Below are 20,088 nucleotides of genomic sequence, written 5' to 3' on the forward strand. Positions count from 1 at the left end.
ATTAGAAAGGCACATTAGACTGTCAGTTCAAACCAAAACAGCATGAGATTTGCTTAAAGCTTAATAGAACTCATTCCCTAAACCCTATTTCCCTAACTTAACTAGAGAAACCTGAAAGGGAAAACATAAATTAGTAAAGATCTTACGTAGGTCAAAAATCCGGCAGCATCTCCCGAGCACAGGAACGAGTCGACAGTGCTCTTTCCAAAGGGGCAATTTTTATACCTTTTTCCTATCTAAAACTAACTAAAAGAATACAAATATTCGAGAAACACGAAACACGATTGGACCAGAGACATCGTCCGATGAAGTCATTTGGCTTTCACATAGCAAAAGTCACGTTTTCAAGAGCGGCATTGTTCGTTGACTAAGAGTGTCAGAGGCTCTTCCATAATTCGTAACATTAGGCAAGGTTTACTAAAGCTTCCTCCGTCCAAGCTTTTCCGCCGCTGTACATCCTGTCCTTGACCATGAAAGTTCCATTAAAAAGAACATTGACTACTTCCACACAGCCTTGCTTTACGAGTGCCTTTCAAAGAATTATTGTAGAAAATATTTCCACTTTCATACGCTGCTGTACAGGGCCCAACTTTGACAGGACTTCGGGCATCCATTTTAGAAACAGGCCACAGACATCTTTTAGCATGAGTCTAGTATGCAAGGAAACACAAGACAATAATTAATTCAAGAAATGATAATTATTCTGTTACCGACCCCCTTTGCTAATGTTTAACCCATTAGTCTATGTTACCTAGCTTTGCATACAAAAGATAAACATAGCACAAACACATAAGATGACACAACATAAACAAAAAGCACATTTAAAAGAATGCACATTCTATTATTTAAAACAGCCACAGTTAATGAATGACAAACAAAAGACTAGGTAAATGTATTATTTAAAACGAAATGACAAACCTGACAAGAGCACAAATAATTAAACCCACGTGTTTATGTCGGTGCACATTATTCTAGGTTGGTTTAATACAAAAACATGCAACACTCATTAATATATTAAGATTATGAGAGTTTTAATTCAGCGTGCTTCATTCTGAAAGTCCGCTTCATCAACTCCCTCATCTGGTGACTTTAAAATCATCACCAAACAAACCCAAAATTTATTCTAAATTTTTACTTTTAGTAATGTCATATAATGATCTCTCTCTGTGTTAATAAGTCTATACTCCTGTTTCATTGGTCTGTCTGGTACTCTCATATTGAGCCCTGTGGAACTCATCCATTTCTATCTCCATCTCCTGAGTCTTTCTGAGTTTATAAATCCTGTTTTTTCTCCCTTACATGCTTCTTTCTCTTGTGAATCATACAACTGATTTTTAGCAAAAGTGTCACTATAACAATGATTATTACAGGATAAAGCACTTTGCCAATGATTGAACTGCCAATGTCTGCAAACCATTCTCTAATTGCCCCTAATCTTTTTGCCAAACGTTCAGAAAAACTGTCACTTTCCATGGGTTCTATTTCTGAGTGAAATTCTGTAATATTCTTGATCAATAATTCTATGTTTTGACTTTTGTCTGAGATATATGTGCAGCAATGCTGGACATGCAAAATTCCACAGACTCCTCCCTCTTTTGCCAGAAGGATATCTAACGCAAGCCGGTTTTGCATAACCATGCTTCTGGTAGCAATGAGTTCAGTATTAACCAACTGGAAACCACCTGCAGTATCAGTGGACAGTCTGTCAACAATTGTGGAAACCTTTCTGATTTTAATTGCATTCAGAGTAATTCCTACCATAGGAAATATTGCACCAAATATATCTCCCATGATCTCAGAAAAGCTTTCTCTTCTAAATCTGTTCAGGTGTTTGCCAATTTCGAATAAACCTTCCCCATTTCTGTCAACATGAAAAATTTTAGGGAAGACAAGACCAAGGTAACATGTACCATACCAATGGTCTGGAAGACTGAAATATGCTTTGTTTCCACAAACAAAATAGATTCCTGGGAATATTGGGTCTTTATCACCTTTAAATCCCCATCCCCCTACAATTCGATAAGTGTCCTCACATTGGCTAGCACCGACAAAATAATTGTCGTAAAGCGTGTTATCTCTTCTAATGCATAGCTTTCCACTAACTGGATCATCTATGTGAATAGCAGCATATCTATTTTCACCATTAAGCTTCTCGCCTTCGATCTGCCAAAACTTGGATTTAGTTTGATTCAGCATCTCATTCCTTTTGAAAATCGCTCTTCTCTCCTCAACCTGATCAAGGAAAGATCTTTCTTCATCTCTCATTTTGCAAGTTAAATTATTCTTGTAAGCGTACTCATAGGTGAGTTCATTTGTTACCAGGAAGAATTCCCTCATCTGCTTAGCAGGCCTAACTTTATTAAGACTATGCACAATTTTTAAGTTAGCAAAAATCTCATCAAAGTCTGAGTAGTAGTATTCCGGTCGACCTGTTTGATAAAACAAACTTGATATAACACTGCATGTTATTCCATAAGTAAGAGGAAGCATATTATACTTGTCCCCTTCAGAAACTGAAGTAGGAAGCTTAACACACACATAACAGTCTTTAACATCCATGACTCTTACATACTCCGATAGGAGTCTGGAAAAAGAATTAGTCGAAAAATCTCCAACAGATCTGTCCTGATGGATCTCTGGTTTATGCTCAATAACTCTACTAGTTTTGCCTGCAATATCATGAACAGCTTGTTTAGATTCAGCTTTGCTTGTCATATTCATCTTATAGTCCTCTTTATCAATGCCAAGAGGAAAAATGACTGCCATAATTAACCAAACTAGTATAATTAAAATCACACAAATGGAAGACATTTTGCAACATCTTCTAAGAATTGCACATCTTGAATTACCAGTATTAGGCATGTTTTATTCAGGTTTACTCAGCTCTTACTAAAAACAAAATTTAAAAATCAAAATTTAAAAATCATATTAGTCAAATTAGTCCAAGACTCAAATTAGTCCAAGACAAACACCCTCCACTTTTTAATTTTTTTTTTTAGTAACCCTCTAACAACTTTTCTTCGACCTTGCATCTATAAAGTGTAACCAGCTAACACAATTTCTACGACCTTGTGTCACCTAACACAATTTCTTCAGCCGTATGCCAAAAATCAAACCTCAATTTAAAGAAAACTAAACCCTAATCATTATCACTATTTTCTTCCAAATCTTCTTGGCTGCTACTGCTAACCTCAACTACTGGTGGAATCAAAATATAGGCCCATTCTGGAGATTTGTACTTGTGATTGGGCTTCAATGGTCTCTTACTTTTTCTAGTAATTACTTCAATTTTCTTTCCAGCTTGCTCTTTTTGCCTGAATCACTCTTCTGACTTGACACTTCGTTGACCTGTTCTTTCGACTTATTCAGAAATTTGAACTTCAAATCTTCTTTAGGCCAGACATCACCTTTTCTCAAGAGTTTCTTTTTAGGCTCGACCTCATTACATTCAGCTTTCCAAGTTCTTTTTCTGAATCTTCTTATCTCAGAATCTTCATCACTGTCATCTGAGACAGTTTCAGAGATTTCAATACTGTATCTAGGAACTTCTTTACTCTGCAGCTTCACTCCGTTAGGAACAACATCTTTGTAGCTGGTACTTGGTAATTCGTCCTGCTCTTCCGGAATTACTTCTAGCTTCCCAGTTCCAGAAGTTCTGTTCCTAATTTCAGAGTTTCCAATCTGCTTTTCAATACTCTCCTGATCTTGAATCTCTTCTGACACAGTTTTCTTTTCAGTTCTTTTTTCTAGAACATCCTCATCATTTTCTGAATCAACAATAACGACGTCTAGATCTTTTTCATTTGATGCTTGATTTGGTTCTGAGTTTTCCAGATGTCGACTTCCCTGTCGATCTTCAGAATCTGGATTTTCAGGTTCTTCTTCTGAATGTGAATCAGCTGTAGTGTCGTCACTATCTTCGTCAGGGTTATCAGGTGCAGGTACACGAAGTGTATGGCTAGCATGCACCCACCTTTTCAGACCCCTGCACTTAACTGCATTTGTTGTAACTAAAATTACTTGTCTTGCTTTTTGCCACCTGGGTACCAAACAGTTCCTCGTCCGATGAACCTTTGTTCTGACCCAATCTCCTGGCAATAGATCATGAGCCTGCTCCTTTTCTTTTGAAATCACATCTGTTCCCACCTGATGGAATACAGAAGTTACCACATCAGAGAGCTGTTTACAATAGTCTAAGATTGCACTATCATTTATTGCTAACAATTTTCCAACTGGAACAAAAGCTTGTCTCATTACCCTTCCCATGAGTATGTCATGAGGGCTAAGACCTGTTTTCTTATCTGGAGTGCTTCTTAAAGACACCAAAACAAGTGGAAGTGCATCAGTCCATTTTGTTCCTGTAGCTGAACACATTTTTGAGATTCTGTTTTTGATTGTGCCATTGATTTGCTCTACGGCACCTGATGCTTCCCGTCTATAAGCACAGTGCAGTTTCTGTTTAATGCCAAATGCTTCACAAATTAATTCAATCAGTCTGTTTTCAAAGTGTGTGCCACGATCACTTTCAATAGTTACTGGAAAACCATATCTAGATATGATCTCCCTTAGAAGCAATTTTGCCACAGTGATTGAATCATTGTGATGTGTTGGGAACGCTTCCACCCATCTTGAAAACAAACAGACAATAACAAGAACGTACCTCAGCTTGTTATGTGGTGGCATGTCAATGAAATCCATTTGCAACCTAGTAAAAGGACCACCCTCCCGTCCTATGATTCCCATGCTTACAACTGTTTTTCTGTTTGGATTGATTTGCTGGCAGATCAAACAACGTTGGCAAAGTGACTCTGCAATAACCTTAAATTTTGGATTATACCAAGTCTCCCTGAACTGTCTGATCATTGTGTCTCTTCCTAAATGACCTGGATCATGGTACATCCGTGCCATGTCAGCAATCATGCAATTGGGCATAACAGGTCTGTCATCTTTGTAAACCCAAATTCCATCTTCCTCTTGTGTCTGCAACCTTCTTTGAGCCATGTGTTTTTCTCCTCATCATCTGCCTCATCTTGTAAGTCTTTCACTCCCTGCCATGTTTCTACCAAAGATATTAGCATGAGAGAGTTCATTATATGGCTATTATCCTTTTCCCGATTTAGTGAAAGATTATTTTTCGCACAGTAACATGCAGTTTCATCTGCAAAGGCATTTCCTTTAGTTATGTAATCTTGACCTTTTTTATGTGCTCTGCATTTTACCACAGCAATTTTCTCTGGCTGAATGCCTTTGATCAATTTCGCATTCCTGATTGGAGTTCCCGCAGAGGTTAAATAACCTCTCTGAGACCAGAGCTGACCATAGTCATGTACAACACCATATCCATACTGGCTGTCAGTCACTATGGTGACTTTTTTCCCTGCTGCTTTTTCACAGGCACAAATTAAAGCAACTAATTCTGCCACTTGTGCTGAACGAATTCCTTCAAGAGTTGAACCCTCAATTATTTCAGAAACTGTACAGACTGAATATGCTGCTCTCAAAATGCCTTCATCTGTTCTTAAACAGGAGCCATCAACAAAGTAAACAATGTCTGACTCTGGTAAAGGCATATCTTTAATGTCTTTTCTGGGTTTAGTACAGTATTCCAAAACATCCAAACACTCATGATCAACATTATCAACTTCATTGTCATTTTCAGAAACCACATTATCTGGTAATAGTGTAGCTGGATTGAGATTAAGACATCTTGCAATAGATACATTATCTGATCCCAGAATAACTTTTTCATATTTAGTCAATCTGTTACTCGACAGGTGTTGTGTTTTACTTCTAGTAAGAAGTGTTTCAACTGAATGAGGTACATATACTTTTACAGGAAACCCCATTATGATTCCTTCACTTTGCTCAAGGCTTACGCTTGTTGCAGCCACTGCTTTCAAGCAACCTGGCAATGCTTTTGCAACAGGATCAAGAACGGGCGAAAAGTAAGCTATAGGTTTTCTCATTTTTCCATGCTTCTGAATGAGAACTGACAAAGCACAATCTTCTCTTTCACTACAGTACAGTTCGAATTCCTTATCATAATCAGGCATACCCAATGCTGGTGCTTCACAGAGACTTTTCTTTAGCTTTTCAAAAGCCTCCAATTCTGTCTTTGTCAAAACAATCGGGTCTTTTATGTCTGCCTTTGTTAATCTTTGCAAAGGTTTTGCAATTACTGAAAACCCACAAATCCATTGGCGACAATAACCAACCATTCCTAAAAACATCCTGATCTGTCTTTGTGTTGTCGGTGGTTGTATTGCTCGAATCAGTCAGAATATCTTTATTCGACTTTTTACAAGTCATACAAAGAACAAACAATAAAAACAAAGACAATTACATTTACATACAATACTTCAACCTACAATTTCCTAGTGGCAAACCATCTAGGCATTTGAAGTTAAAAAGTTATCTACATAATTAAAAAAGGTTTACATTTCATATTAATAATGCATGATAAAAAGCTATTAATTTTAAGGCGAGTTTTGGCCAACGGATTTCGCCCTTACGGCAGCTACCAAGAAATTTGCCATGCAAAAAGTAATACGTGGATTAGGTAAAAGTTGTAAAAAGAGCGAAGCCGGTCGCACCTGCGTGAAGCCCGCTTCTTTCAAAATAGGGAGCAAATGTTTCTTTCTCTGCTCGTGATACAAACTACAAAACATGACAAAGTGCAGGGTATCCTGTACTGAGAAATTATCGCAGCTGCACGGAGGGGCCAGATCAGGCTTCTGCCAACTCTTAAAAGAACCCAAATAAAAATGTAGCAAATTAAATCTAAACTTTGTTAATAAAAACCTGTGATAAGGGAATGTGACAAAGCTCAGATAGGGGGCGAGTGAGGATGAGCTAACCAGAAGGCTATGGGCCCTTACCGCTGGTTTCAACAGTTCATATTCCTCCCGCCGTGCTTCCTGCCTATCCTTGAATAACTTTTTAATGAAGGCTATATCCTGTACCCTAATTTTATCTGGGGATGAAAAAAGTTCCGGGCAACCCAGGTCTGTAAATGTTTTCCCTAAATAGGCCAACCACAGGATACTATTATATTTGTCCAGAGATAAGACGTCGAGCAGAATTTTGTGGTTCAAGGGGAGATCTTCGTTCGTCCACATTTTCAACCACAGAATCAACGGTGCCAGGCTCAAGGTATCTGACAGATAGGGTATGCCCACCTCTTTGTGAATAGAGTACGTTGGGGTTGACTGTGGTACAGAGAGCAGGGATCTGATGAATCTATTCTCTGCTCTCTGAATTGGGTCAAGATTTACATACCCCCACAAGGGGGAGCCATATGACGCTATGGCCACCGGTTTACTCATATAGATTTTTAAAAGAGCTTCCATGGGCCTAGCCCCTAGCTTACCAGCAAAACCCAGTACTGCTGAGGACAATCTTATTACTGCCAACCTCTTTGCTCTTATCTGAGGACCCCAAGATCCTTTTTGGTCGAACAAAACACCCAAATAGGGAAATGTGGTTACATTTGAGACAGGAACCCCCCTACAAAAAAATGATTTATGTCTTTTTTTGTTACACTCACGCCCCATTACCATTGTGTGTGATTTGGAGGCATTTACCTTGAGGTCCAGATTCTCCATGAAAGAACCAAAGGCGTCAAGGAGATGCTGTAGGCCTACCCCAGTGCGGGCTATCAACACTGCGTCGTCCACATACAGGAGTGCCGGTATTTTGACACCTCCTGCACACGGAACATCAGCTTCCAGACCCCGCAGGTGACCGCCCAGTCCATTGATATAAATGGTGAACAGTAAGGGGGCTAAGATGCAGCCTTTGCCGTACCCCCTTTAAGGATTTAAACAAAGGGGTGCGTCTACCATCATTTGTTACACGGACAGCTGCAAAGAGCTCCTGATGCAGGGTGGCCATGAATCCAACCAACGCCTCATCGATACCCATCTCAAGCAAGATCAGCCATAGTTTTGTCCTATTAACCAGATCGAAGGCCGAAGAGAGGTCCATGAATGCAAGAAACACGGAACCCTCCTTGGCCACAGTATATTTGGAGATGAGTATGTGCATGTTTATGCATTGTTCGATAGTCCCTTTTCTTTCTATGAATCCGTATTGTAGTTCAGACAGCCCACCACAGCTCTCAACATTCTCCCTCAGTCTGGCCAGAAGTACTCTACCCAGAATTTTTATGGTTGAGTCCAGAAGAGATATAGGCCTATAGCAAGCGGGATCATCCCGCTGGCCTTTATTTTTAAAAATAGGGACGATGGTGGATGTGGCCCATGAACTCGGTGCTTGGTTATCGTTAACTGCATTAAACACATTTGACAGGACCTCCGCCCACATTTTAGGTGAGTACATAAAGAAGTCGGCGGGGACGCCGTCAGGGCCAGGTGCCTTATGTCTTGTTGTAGCTAATAATGCTTTTTCCACTTCTTCAGGGTTAAAAATGATAGGGTGAACGGCTACTATGGGCAATAGGGCATCTTTAGTTCCTTTATCCTCACCCTCATAAACATTTTTAAAATGATGCAGCCATTTTTCGTCGGTGATCACGCAGTCCATGGGATCATTTTTATCATCGGAAAATAGGGGCTGTTTGATGATCTCCCAAAATCTCCTGCTGTCCTTCAACACTGCCGCTGAGAGGAGATTTTCCCATGATTCGCGCTTAATGATGTCCTTGCGATTCTTTATGGCTGCCTTATAAATTTTCCTTAATCTAGCGATGTCATCTCCGACCCTAGGGGAGGATTTTAAGGCTACCAGCAGTGCTCTATGGGCTTTTGAACATGCAGAGTCAAACCAGCGCTTTTTCCAAGGAGTTCCTTTTTTTGGTTTGGCTAAAAGGTCCTTCGCCACCTGTCCACATATTGCCTCATACGCCGCTATTACTTCTTTACCATGAGCACCGATTTTTTTACAAATATCCACCTTATCTTTTATTTTAGGGAATTTTTTTTCGTAAAAGTTCTCCGGAATCACTTTAGCCCATTTCAAACGTCTATCTTGATCGGAGGGCCTCAGGGGATGTACAGGTTTTAACGTGATTGGCGGTGCACCCATCTGGACTCCCCAGGCTACTTCAAGTAAAACAGGATTATGGTCGCTATACGGTGTTATAACTGTGCGATAATCCATAGTCCGGTTTAAAATGCCTTGTGAGACAAAGATGTAGTCTATTACTGATCCATGTTGGGTGCCAGTAAAGGTTGGCGCCCTCGGGCCCCTGTCAGGTTCATACAAGTCGTAGTTAGCAAGAAATTCTTCTAACTCGTAACCCTCTGTGGAATGTTCAAAGTGGGGTCCCAAGGGGGCCTCCTCATCATCCTCATAGTCATTGTCGCTACTTCCCTTACAGGATAAGTTGCATAAATGAATGTTAAAATCACCTAATAATATTAACTCAAAAGCAGACTTGATATTCTGGAATACTGTGTTTAAAATGCTGTCTAGGTTAGCAACATTGCGACCTCTATGTTCGCTATTCCCAGAATTATAAAAATTTACGTAAATGGTCCTACTATTGTTGTTTATCACCCTTTCTACTATTAAAATGTTGACGGAGTCAGTATTGATCTGCCTATAGCTACCTTTCAAATCTAAAGAAAACATGGTTACCAGGCCACCTTTGGCTCTTCCCATACGACTGGGGACAGCGGGTTTAGTGAAACTGTTGAAACCGTCCCACCAAAAATTGGCGGATGTGTCCCACGTTTCTTGCAAAGCGATAATGTGATGGTTTGAGACGAAGCTCGAACAAGCGTTGACCTGGCGTTTTGCATTTGAGCCTGCTATATTCCAACTTATGATTTTACATGGATCTGTTGGTGTCCTAAGCTCCTTTGCTCCCACCAAGCACCCTTCAGCTCTTCGTGAGGATAAAGCCCCCTCGCTTATTTCCACTTCAAGAGGGTTCTGTATAAGCTCTGTATTCAGGCTCGGCTTTTCACAGGCCTCCGTCTGATGTGATGACAGGGGGGGTTGCACACTTGCGACTCATTGCTTTCTGAAGCTTCTCTAAAAAAAGACTCACTGTGATCTTCACCAATATAATATTGACCTGTATTTAATGATGGCGTATTTTTAGCCTCACTTTCTGAGTCAGTTCCAAGCTTAAGTCAATCGCAGTTGTTTAGGTCGGACAAAGGGCCGTACCTATTCCCCATTCCGCCTCCCCAATCAAAGGGAGTAGCTACCTGACCTGGACCTATAACTGACGTATTCCACATTGGTTGTGGCGTGTTAGGATGAAACAAGAACTGGTCATTTCTCATCCTTGGCACAAACCTATTTCTCCGGCCAATAAAATCATGACTAGGGAAGCCAGGACCCCATCCATTTGTAACTGGATCATATGGCATAGCAGGCCTGATATTTAGCTCTTGCGGGTAGTTAAATCTTCCAGTCTCAAGGTTAGACATGGGCTGGAAATGGTCGTTAGGGTATCGAGGTCTAATACCCCCTTCCCAGCTGGTGGCATTGGTAGCTCTCTTGGCTTTAGGAGTGCTAAAGAAAGTGGCAAGCTGGGTCTCGCTAAAGAAAAATTTTAGGGTGAGGGGGATTATGGAACCGCTACGACGTTGGGGTGGGAAGATATTGGTCAGAATGTTTGGGAGGACATCCGCGTTAGCAAAGTTTATGATTACGCAGTCCCCCTTAAATTTTTGGGCTTATTCCCAATCCAGGGTACCCTCCTGGTCATGACAATATCCCCTGCTAAGCTATCCAACCCTTGCTGTGCCATATGCATATTAGTCGTGAGCCAATGTAGCGCTTTATCTTTCAGACCCTGTTTAGATTCTGTTTTATCTTATGATAAAACAGGGACATTTGCTAGTACAAGCACTACCGGGGAGGCTTCCAGAATGAATTGGGCTGAGTCATCCTCTTGTTTTGATCCTGCTATAGCGGCGGTTGTTGTGGGAAAGACTCCTACCGCTGTTTCCTGTCTGGGTGCTGATATTAATGGAGATGGTAGTGGCTGCTCTTGTGGGGTGGTCTGTGATGCGTTCACAGTTGATATGACCTCCGCATCTGTGGGCACCAATTTTGTAACAAGGGAGGATAAATTCTCTACCTCTTCGACCAACTTACTATGTACTCCACCCACCTTTTTGACCTCTGATGTTAATTTATCCAGTTTCCCGATCAAAGGCTTAATGATTGTCCTGATCTTAATGTCAATCATTTCTTGTTTCCGATTAAATAGATCGTCATCAATAATGCGTCTTGACTCCTCTTCAACGTCAAACTCCACATTTTTCGCGTTACGTCTTGGGGGTGGTGTGGCCAGCTTTTTCCTACCTTGTTGTTTCCCCCCCCCGCTTTGACTGAGATTTTCTACAAGATCTCACCGCCCTTGGTGCGGGCTGCTCCGGTGCTAAAGCATCTTCCACTGTGACTATCCGGATATTAGAGTCAGTAACAGTGTTAACAGACAGATCTACTAAAACATCAGAATCTTCTTCCTCGCTGACACGATCTTGTGGAATAAGATCTGATCTACTTATTGAGGGAAACTCTAGCGGTATGTCCAACGTCGCTGTGATTAGTGCGCTTGAGGCGCTTGAGGACGGGCTTTCTGATGGCAGAACTGGGGATTGGCTCAAGCCTAAGGATTGCCTTCTCTCATTATTGATCTTACTGACCTTTTGTATAACATAGGAGTCCATGGTATTGAGCGACTCAGATGCAACAGGGGCCCGTTTCTTCCCCATGTTGGCTACAGGCTATAGCGAATAGGCAGGATGGATGAGCGGTGTAACCGGGTAGGGGTCAAGTACGATGGGCGAATAACAGCTATGTGATGAGATATAGTCAACTTTATACGATACCTTATTGATGCCAAGCAGTGGACAACAGGGGGGTGGTGTGGCCAGCTTTTTCCTACCTTGTTGTTTCCCCCCCCCCCCGCTTTGACTGAGATTTTCTACAAGATCTCACCGCCCTTGGTGCGGGCTGCTCCGGTGCTAAAGCATCTTCCACTGTGACTATCCGGAGATTAGAGTCAGGAACAGTGTTAACAGACAGATCTACTAAAACATCAGAATCTTCTTCCTCGCTGACACGATCTTGTGGAATAAGATCTGATCTACTTATTGAGGGAAACTCTAGCGGTATGTCCAACGTCGCTGTGATTAGTGCGCTTGAGGCGCTTGAGGACGGGCTTTCTGATGGCAGAACTGGGGATTGGCTCAAGCCTAAGGATTGCCTTCTCTCATTATTGATCTTACTGACCTTTTGTATAACATAGGATAGGAGTCCATGGTATTGAGCGACTCAGATGCAACAGGGGCCCGTTTCTTCCCCATGTTGGCTACAGGCTATAGCGAATAGGCAGGATGGATGAGCGGTGTAACAGGGTAGGGGTCAAGTACGATGGGCGAATAACAGCTATGTGATGAGATATAGTCAACTTTATACGATACCTTATTGATGCCAAGCAGTGGACAACAGGGGGGTGGCCTCGCCTGGCCTTCTCGGGCCTCCGAATCATTTTTATTCTCTCAATTGTCACTTGTCTAATTCCCTTTGCAATTCTGTGACCAAGGTATTTAACCTCTGGCTTGCAAAACTGTTGTTTTGCAGGTGACACTTTATGTCCTTCATCTGCTAGACGATTCAAAAGTGTAATAGTGTCAGTCACACAATTTTCTCTTGTTTTTCCTGCAATTAGGAGGTCATCTATGTATTGAACCAATGCTGACTCTCCAGGTAATTTTAAATCTTCCAGGGATTTCTTTAATAACTGATTAAAGATAGATGGACTCTCAGTATACACTTGAGGGATACGACACCATGCTAATATGCGATCCTGGAACCGAAACGCAAAAATTTGCTGGCTATCTGGGTGCAGTGGAACCGTAAAGAAGGCATTACACGGGTCAATTACTGTGTACCATTCTGCATCATGTGGAATCTGGTATAAGATTACCGCTGGATTCGGAACAACTGGACAGCAAGGAACAACTATCTTATTAACCTTTCTCAGGTCCTGAACTATTCTGTACGTTCCATTTGGCTTTTTAATTCCCATAATCGGTGAATTACATGGGCTGCTTTCAATTTCTCTCAAAACACCTTGCTTAATGAATTTTTCAATCGCAGGAATGACACCCTCAATAGTTTCTTGCTTCATTTCGTACTGAGGAATGTTAGGAAAATCTATTCCCTGTCTCACAGTAATTTTTATTGGGTCCACATGTTTCATTAAACCCATTTCATCACAAGTTAGATCACAAAATTTTCGGATTTACTGTCTCTTTCAATTCTTCAGGTAAGTTATTTTTATCAAAAGCAGGGAACATTGTATTTTCTTCGTCAACCATTAACAGTGTCAATCTATACAAGCCATCTTCTTCTAAAGTTTGAAGCTCAATACCCTCTGGTGAACAATACATTTTACAATTCATCTTACAAAGCAAGTCCCATCCCAAAAGATTAACAGGACTGCTGTTACAAACAACAAATCTGTGTTTGTCTTTGTAATTTCCAATTTCCACATCAAATGGCTTTGTCAAGTTTGTTTTAATCTGCTGATTAGCTACACCAATTACCTGGATAGAATCATCAGAGAGAGGAAGATTTTCAATTTCCACTGATCTAACAGTAGAACGGGTAGCACCAGTGTCCAAAAGAAAAGTGATATCTTTGTCATTCACTTTACCATTTACAAATGGACCCGACTGATCTACCTCAAGAGTGGCTCCAAGCACACACTCTTCTTCCTCCCTCAGGCACCGTCATGAGTAATCCTCTGAGTCACTGCTCTCATTTTCTTTTAGCCAAAATTGCTGAGAGACGTTTGACACATTTACCTTTTGTGATCTTTTTACCTGTTCAGCTCCGCAGAAACACGTCTCTGGACTGTATCTCTGTGTATTCATACAATTTGGCAAGGGTGGCTGTGGAATTTGGATCTGCTGATTCAATTGGTTCTGCTGATTCGCTAACTGTCGCTGTAGCTGTTGCTACTGACTTATTTCATTTAACTGTCGCTTTAGCTGTTGCTGCTGATTTACCTCACTCTGCATCTGTGGATTCAATGATGAATTCTTTCAATTTATGGGCGGATTTTTACACTCACGCTTCCAGTGTCCAATTTCGCCGCAATTAAAACAAGGTAGCTTTTGTTTTAGCTATTCAATATTTATATTAAATTTTGGCTTATTTGAAAAGTTCCCTTTGAACTTCCCTGGATTCTGCTGAAAATTTTTATTTTCCAATGTTGCTATCTGCTGTTCAGCTACCTTCACCTGTGCCCACATTGCCTTTTCCTTGAGTTTCTTCTGTTTTGCATCTAACTCATCACTGCAGTATTTTGCTTTTCTCAAAATGTCATCAACTGAGAGTGATTGCCAACCGACAATTCCTGTTCTAATCATATCCCCAATCTCAGGTCTCAGGCCATAAACAAATCTGTAAATTAAGTGGCTCATGTCGCTTTCACTTAATTTTTCATAGCCACTGTATTGTTTAAATACCAGGATTAACCTTTCATAATGGGAATGAACTGATTCTTTTGGTTCTTGATTTGTTCTGTCTATTTTAACCCAATCTACTTCTTTTGCAGGAATCTTGTCTTTCAGCCAGACAATTACTTTGTCATAGTAATCCATGACAATGTCTGAAGGGGCGCCTGTTACTTTATGTCGAGGCGGTTCTTCTTTGGGCCAACTAACAGAAATCTTACATTCTGTCCAAAGATCTGACGGAACAACAATGTCAAAGAAACCATCAAGATCAATCCACAGAACTTTAGAGACTTTTATGAATCTGTCACCTTGACGGTACCATTCCACGGGCTTTTCTCTCAGCCGAGGAAAATCATTTGTAAAAAGTAAGATATCCTGTCTTGTCCATGGAGCATGAACATAACCCCCACCAGCTATTTCCCTCATAGGAAATTCACTAAAGACTTCTCCTCTGTCTCTATTTTCTTCTTCTCTCTTCTTTGTCCACTTAACTCTCCATTTGCTTAAATCACCCAATCTTTTCAGAAACACAATTAATTCTTTTATATGGGTAATTCTGCCTGTAGTATTTAAGTTCTCTATATCTTTCTCGGAAAAATCCACTCTGTAATGCTTTTGCAATTGTTTTTGGCGAATCAAATCTATTTCCAATTCAGCAGCCACCTCTTCAAACTGTTCATATTTGTTTTTAGTTTTCCACTGAATGCTTTTACAAATGAATAGCAGTTCATCATCCTGATATTGCTTCAAACAGTCAGTGCCAATTGTGCCAATAATTAATTCTTCTAAATATGCTTTTAATTTTACAACATCAAGTTGTTTAGACTCAGGAACTTGTTGAGGAATCTGTGTTAAATCAGTTCTACTTATGGAACCAGAATCTGATTCTGCAGCTGATGGTGTGACATTTGACAAACCTTGATTTAAAGTTAAATTCGGCATTGTCTTATCTTTGTGGATTTCTGTTAACTCTGAATAAAAATTTTCAGCCACTTTTTGAATTTCTGCATTTAAGGGATTTGCTATAACTGAATGTCTATTTTCACTCTGATCAAAAACTGGTACAACAGGGCCAATTCTAACCGGAACCGTCACTGCTTCCATGCCTTGTTGAATTAATTCTCCCTTTGCTTTAAAATATTCTGTAATATTTGGTATTTCTCCAGGCAACTCTGTCCTTTTATCATTTCTCGGGAAATTATTTCTTGGATTAGAACTTTCTCTTGGGGTATTTGTTTTGCTTCTTGATCTCGCCTTTTCAGGTAATCTCATAAATCTGGGTGATTCTTCCTCTCTAGGTGCACTAGAAGAAATATCAGGAAGACTTCTTGGGGTAGAATGTGAACAACCTGGCTGATAAGGTAGAGGACTATTTAACATATCATCTAAAACTGCATCATCTAATTCTTGATCAAGATGACCGTTTTTCTGAGAATTCTTTTGACCTGTCTTCATAACCATTTCTAAAACCGGATATAATCCTTCATACATGTCTCCTTTCCTCCAACGACGCACTTTATCTTGGTGGGTTTCCCTATCTATGCTAACTACGAGAAAACAAACCATTTGTCCGTTTCGCTAATAAAGAGATAGTTTTACCAGACATTCAAGAATCCACTCTCGTGAAATAGGCGACGCTATTTTCACAAAAACAGTTTTACAACTTTCACACAGAAACCCTTTTCACACATACGTGAAATCTTCGGCAGGGCTTTAACCAACCAATAGAAATCCAGAGACGCCAGTAAGAAATAGACAACGCTACCTCACCCTTCACACAAGGTCAGAAAAATCCGACTACTTTTTCGCGACGAGTTTTAAAACGGGCTCCTAGTCCCTATACTCAAAGCTACAATTTCATAGGCAAACCTCACTATTCATGCAACCTAACATACCTAAATCCCTAAACTTGTGTTGTACGTCCACAACACTTAGTGATATTTCAGTACCACTCATTTGAAAAAGAACAAATGAACTGTGTAAATTCTCCTATCACACTACTCTGCCGGCACATAGGCTTTTCACACTGCTGGAAAAACCTTTTAACAACAAATAACAACTAGACAAAACTTAACATGTGTTAAACATGTATCCTATGTAATTACCATGTAACATGTCAGTTACCATAGTAACCGAAGTCTGCTACCAAAGATTTGATCCAGCGGGCTAAGAGAAATTCAGTCTCATATGTACAACTCTACACCATGATACTCACCTTTATTCATAAATCTAACACTAGGCCCATAATTAACCAACTGAATCATATGACCTAATCAATCTGTAACAGTTTATAATTCATTTAATTAAGTCAATATCAAAGGCAATGGATTAACTAATGGTAACTCAAGGAAAAAAAACAAGAGCAGCTTGTCATTTCAAAATCTATTTTATTCATTTTATTTAAAGGCAAAATGCATTTTAAGAACTTACATTTTATTTGCATTTAATTCAGCAGCATTATTTATTAGAAAGGCACATTAGACTGTAAGTTCAAACCAAAACAGCATGAGATTTGCTTAAAACTTAATAGAACTCATTCCCGAAACCCAATTTCCCTAACTTAACTAGAGAAACCTGAAAGGGAAAACATAAATTAGTAAAGATCTTACGTAGGTCAAAAATCCGGCAGCATCTCCCGAGCACAGGAACGAGTCGACAGTGCTCTTTCCAAAGGGGCAATTTTTATACCTTTTTCCTATCTAAAACTAACAAAAAGAATACAAATATTCCAGCAACACAAAACATGATTGGACCAGAGACATCGTCCGATGAAGTCATTTGGCTTTCACATAGCAAAAGTCACGTTTTCAAGAGCGGCATTGTTCGTTGACTAAGAGTGTCACAGGCTCTTCCATAATTCCTAACATTAGGCAAGGTTTACTAAAGCTTCCTCCGTCCAAGCTTTTCCGCCTCTGCACATCCTGTCCTTGACCATGAAAGTTCCATTAAAAAGAACATTGACTACTTCCACACAGCCTTGCTTTACGAGTGCCTTTAAAAGAATTATTGTAGAAAATATTTCCACTTTCATACGCTGCTGTACAGGGCCCAACTTTGACAGGACTTCGGGCATCCATTTTAGAAACAGGCCACAGGCCTCTTTTAGCATGAGTCTAGTATGCAAGGAAACACAAGACAATAATTAATTCAAGAAATGATAATTATTCTGTTACCCACCCCCTTTGCTAATGTTTAACCCATTAGTCTATGTTACCTAGCTTTGCATACAAAAGATAAACATAGCACAAACACATAAGATGACACAACATAAACAAAAAGCACATTTAAAAGAATGCACATGCTATTATTTAAAACAGCCGCAGCTAATGAATGACAAACAAAAGACAAGGTAAATGTATTATTTAAAACGAAATGACAAACATGACAAGAGCACAAATAATTAAACCCACGTGTTTATGTCAGTGCACATTATTCTAGGTTGGTTTAATACAAAAACATGCAACCCTCATTAATATATTAAGATTATGAGAGTTTTAATTCAGCGTGCTTCATTCTGAAAGTCCGCTTCATCACACTCAACAGAAATCATTTTACTGACATCTAGATGATGACAGCTGAGTCATGACAAGTCGAACCTGTGACCTGGAGGTGACGCACAGATCTCCTCAGCTGGTGCTAAGTTTACTCAGCTCTTTCACCAAATGTTAAGTGGTTTAATCCAACATCAAATAGTATTTGTACTTAGCTTTGGTGTTGTTGAGGAAGCAGAGTTTGGGATTTCTCTTCATGTAACCCCTTGATCTGTGTTTTGGGGATATTTGTCCTCAAACCATTTCACTCAGGTAGAAAAACCTCTTAGGTTGAATAATCTAAACCACAGTTTTTTGAGGATCAAGTTAAGACTATAGTCCTGACTAAATTAGCAACAGTTGTTTAAGAGCTAATGGTGTTGGTTACTTTTGCAAGACATGCATAAAAGTAACTCTTGCACAATATAAATTGACTTCAGTATGTATCCATCAGCAGACAATCATCAGTGATAATCAACACTCCATTCCATCGTACTTGTGGCGGCGAGACTGGGGCGTGGTGATGGAATGGTTGGTAGGTCAGAGTAGAGTTGTGATTGGTTGAGGCATTAAACCCTCATCTAAAGATTAAATGACTTACCCTAGAAACTGTTTGAGGTCTGTACTGTTCCATCTCCCAGCACATCACATGGTGATTGAGCGTTGCTCATCCATGTGCATGGGGGTAATAGTTCATTTGTGCGTGGTTCGCGTAGGTGATAATAAGAGATCCTGGGAGTGGCTTGGGGGAGTTTCATGGCAGCCCGTAGCAAGCAGCAGTTGGTCTCCGAGCCTTATTTGCGTTCATGGCTAGGGCCAGCATTGACCATAAGGGGCAAACAGTTCAAAGTCTTCATCTTTTCAATGTAACACTAGTAGTGAGCCGAGCCTTTCGGAGGGAGAGAGTAGCGAAGGAGGTGTGTTCCTACTAACAGGCTTTCCTGGAGGTTGCGGCGGAGGCAGTGACTGAAAAAGCTGGCTGACCGAGGAGGCTGCACCCGCATGGTTTACTGCTAAGGAGGTTTTTCCTTCTTGTGGAAGGACCTTTGTCTGTTTGTCTCATGTTTAGGACTTTTAATTATTTTGATATTCTCTCTGAGGGTTGATTCTATGTCAGACCTCCTGCTGGATTTGACTGAGCTTAATGCTCATTCCCTAATCAAGATTTTTTTTGCATTTTGACTGATTTTGAGACTAATCATATTTGCCTTTTGTAATTAACTCAAATCTTTTAATACATTTTATGATTTCTAACATTCTTGTTTGAAGAAGGCTTATTTTATTTGATTATACTATCTGATTTGCTGACAATCTAATCAATTTAGGGGCATAGTTCCTCATTTGTTCTTGAGAACAACAATGTCCCGATCCTGCAAAGTCATTTTATCTTTTATCTCATAAGATTATCAAAGATAGCATCAACAAGGCTGTCACTTTCTATCGTGACTGCCTGTCGGGTGATGGTCAGAACCCTTGTGGACATATGTATTTGATCAATGTTTTTGTAATAGACATATGGAACAAAAAAGACAAATGCCCCATGAATTTCCTAAATTAGGTATTAAATTGATTGTTATAGGGATGAGTTGCTTACATCCGGCTCCTTTTTTTAAATAATTTTTGTAAATTTTTTTCCCTGTCTTGTTTTTTAGTTTGTTATTTTGGAAAAGAAGGGGATTGAATGGTAATGAGCCAGGAGAGTGGTGATGGGATGGTTTGTGGGTCTGTATATGTGCCAACATTTGGAACAGTGAAGTGGGAGATTTTAAAAACAATAGCTGGAATGTATATCCTCTATTGACTTCTACTGAAGAAGAGGTCATTTCAGGCCAGAGACAGCTAAAATAAAGCCAGTTTATGCTTCAAAATTCGGGAGCCTCCTGCCTGAATCGAGTCTATTGGCATGTATGGGTCTGAGTATAATGGCATAATTGAAAGAAGGAAAGAGGGGCCCTGAAACAGATATGGGGAATGGAACGGGGAATAAAACCAACTAATAAATATGCCGCCTACCCCCTTGTTATTAGAAAGTTGCTTTACAGTCACTCAACATTCTCCAAACATTGATAAAGACAATTCATATGGAGTTCACTTTATATATC

The sequence above is a fragment of the Lissotriton vulgaris genome, chromosome 9 (genome assembly GCF_964263255.1).
Source record: "Lissotriton vulgaris chromosome 9, aLisVul1.2, whole genome shotgun sequence".
In the NCBI taxonomy this organism is placed as follows: Eukaryota; Metazoa; Chordata; class Amphibia; order Caudata; family Salamandridae; genus Lissotriton; species Lissotriton vulgaris.